We start from the raw sequence: 3,298 nt of genomic DNA on the forward strand, positions 1-3,298 counted from the left end.
CTGGGCAAGTAGGACCTGTAAATCTACACAATATATAGTTTAAAGTTTGAGTCTATCATATTAGGTTTTGGATTTATAGCTGTTTTTGTGTCTATTGCTTCAAAAGCATTTTCAGATAATTTGTGTGTTCTGAAGAAACTACAAGAGATATCTAACCCAAACTTTCTGTGCAAGAAGGGCTTGTATATCTGCACACATGTCTTTTAAAGTTTGAACTTATCTTATTGCATTTTGAGTTATAGCAGTTTTTAAGTTTTTATTGCTCCAAAAGCCTTTTCAGCCCATGCACAGTTGTTTGTGAGTTTCGAAAAAAGTGCAAGAGCTATTCAAACCCTATTTTCTGGGCAAGTAGGACCTGTAAATCTACACAATATATAGTTTAAAGTTTGAGTCTATCATATTAGGTTTTGGATTTATAGCTGTTTTTGTATCTATTGCTTCAAAAGCATTTTCAGATAATTTGTGTGTTCTGAAGAAACTACAAGAGATATCTAACCCAAACTTTCTGTGCAAGAAGGGCTTGTATATCTGCACAACATGTCTTTTAAAGTTTGAACTTATCTTATTGCATTTTTGAGTTATAGCAGTTTTTAAGTTTTTATTGCTCCAAAAGCCTTTTCAGCCCATGAACAGTTGTTTGTGAGTTTCGAAAAAAGTGCAAGAGCTATTCAAACCCTATTTTCTGGGCAAGTAGGACCTGTAAATCTACACAATATATAGTTTAAAGTTTGAGTCTATCATATTAGGTTTTGGATTTATAGCTGTTTTTGTGTCTATTGCTTCAAAAGCATTTTCAGATAATTTGTGTGTTCTGAAGAAACTACAAGAGATAACTGAGCCATACTTTCTGTGCAAGAGGGGCTTGTACATCTGCACAACATGTCTTTTAAAGTTTGAACCTATCTTATTGCATTTTTGAGTTATAGCAGTTTTTAAGTTTTTATTGCTCCAAAAGCCTTTTCAGCCCATGAACAGTTGTTTGTGAGTTTTCGAAAAAAGTGCAAGAGCTATTCGAACCCTTTTTGCTGGGCAAGTAGGACCTGTAAATCTACACAATATATAGTTTAAAGTTTGAGTCTATCATATTAGGTTTTGGATTTATAGCTGTTTTTGTGTCTATTGCTTCAAAAGCATTTTCGATAATTTGTGTGTTCTGAAGAAACTACAAGAGATATCTAACCCAAACTTTCTGTGCAAGAGGGGCTTGTACATCTGCACAACATGTCTTTTAAAGTTTGAACCTATCTTATTGCATTTTTGAGTTATAGCAGTTTTTAAGTTTTTATTGCTCCAAAAGCCTTTTCAGCCCATGAACAGTTGTTTGTGAGTTTCGAAAAAAGTGCAAGAGCTATTCAAACCCTTTTTGCTGGGCAAGTAGGACCTGTAAATCTACACAATATATAGTTTAAAGTTTGAGTCTATCATATTAGGTTTTGGATTTATAGCTGTTTTTGTGTCTATTGCTTCAAAAGCATTTTCAGATAATTTGTGTGTTCTGAAGAAACTACAAGAGATATCTAACCCAAACTTTCTGTGCAAGAAGGGCTTGTATATCTGCACACATGTCTTTTAAAGTTTGAACTTATCTTATTGCATTTTGAGTTATAGCAGTTTTTAAGTTTTTATTGCTCCAAAAGCCTTTTCAGCCCATGCACAGTTGTTTGTGAGTTTCGAAAAAAGTGCAAGAGCTATTCAAACCCTATTTTCTGGGCAAGTAGGACCTGTAAATCTACACAATATATAGTTTAAAGTTTGAGTCTATCATATTAGGTTTTGGATTTATAGCTGTTTTTGTATCTATTGCTTCAAAAGCATTTTCAGATAATTTGTGTGTTCTGAAGAAACTACAAGAGATATCTAACCCAAACTTTCTGTGCAAGAAGGGCTTGTATATCTGCACAACATGTCTTTTAAAGTTTGAACTTATCTTATTGCATTTTTGAGTTATAGCAGTTTTTAAGTTTTTATTGCTCCAAAAGCCTTTTCAGCCCATGAACAGTTGTTTGTGAGTTTCGAAAAAAGTGCAAGAGCTATTCAAACCCTTTTTGCTGGGCAAGAAGGACCTGTAAATCTACACAATATATAGTTTAAAGTTTGAGTCTATCATATATGGTTTTGGATTTATAGCTGTTTTTGTGTCTATTGCTTCAAAAGCATTTTCAGATCATTTGTGTGTTCTGAAGAAACTACAAGAGATATCTAACCCATACTTTCTGTGCAAGAGGGGCTTGTACATCTGCACAGCATGTCTTTTAAAGTTTGAACCTATCTTATTGCATTTTTGAGTTATAGCAGTTTTTACTGTCTTATTGCTCCAAAAGCCTTTTCAGCCCATGAACAGTTGTTTGTGAGTTTCGAAAAAAGTGCAAGAGCTATTCAAACCCATTTTGCTGGGCAAGAAGGACCTGTAAATCTACACAATATATAGTTTAAAGTTTGAGTCTATCATATTAGGTTTTGGATTTATAGCTGTTTTTGTGTCTATTGCTTCAAAAGCATTTTCAGATAATTTGTGTGTTCTGAAGAAACTACAAGAGATAACTAAGCCTTACTTTCTGTGCAAGAGGGGCTTGTACATCTGCACAACATGTCTTTTAAAGTTTGAACCTATCTTATTGCATTTTTGAGTTATAGCAGTTTTTAAGTTTTTATTGCTCCAAAAGCCTTTTCAGCCCATGAACAGTTGTTTGTGAGTTTTCGAAAAAAGTGCAAGAGCTATTTGAACCCTTTTTGCTGGGCAAGTAGGACCTGTAAATCTACACAATATATAGTTTAAAGTTTGAGTCTATCATATTAGGTTTTGGATTTATAGCTGTTTTTGTGTCTATTGCTTCAAAAGCATTTTCAGATCATTTGTGTGTTCTGAAGAAACTACAAGAGATATCTAACCCATACTTTCTGTGCAAGAGGGGCTTGTACATCTGCACAGCATGTCTTTTAAAGTTTGAACCTATCTTATTGCATTTTTGAGTTATAGCAGTTTTTACTGTCTTATTGCTCCAAAAGCCTTTTCAGCCCATGAACAGTTGTTTGTGAGTTTCGAAAAAAGTGCAAGAGCTATTCGAACCCATTTTGCTGGGCAAGAAGGACCTGTAAATCTACACAATATATAGTTTAAAGTTTGAGTTTATCATATTAGGTTTTGGATTTATAGCTGTTTTTGTGTCTATTGCTTCAAAAGCATTTTCAGATAATTTGTGTGTTCTGAAGAAACTACAAGAGATATCTAACCCATACTTTCTGTGCAAGAGGGGCTTGTACATCTGCACAACATGTCTTTTAAAGTCTGAACCTATCT

This window comes from Eucyclogobius newberryi, unplaced genomic scaffold (genome assembly GCF_026437365.1).
Source record: "Eucyclogobius newberryi isolate DKJ021-1_F unplaced genomic scaffold, fEucNew1.0.hap1 SCAF_18, whole genome shotgun sequence".
NCBI lineage: Eukaryota > Metazoa > Chordata > Actinopteri > Gobiiformes > Gobiidae > Eucyclogobius > Eucyclogobius newberryi.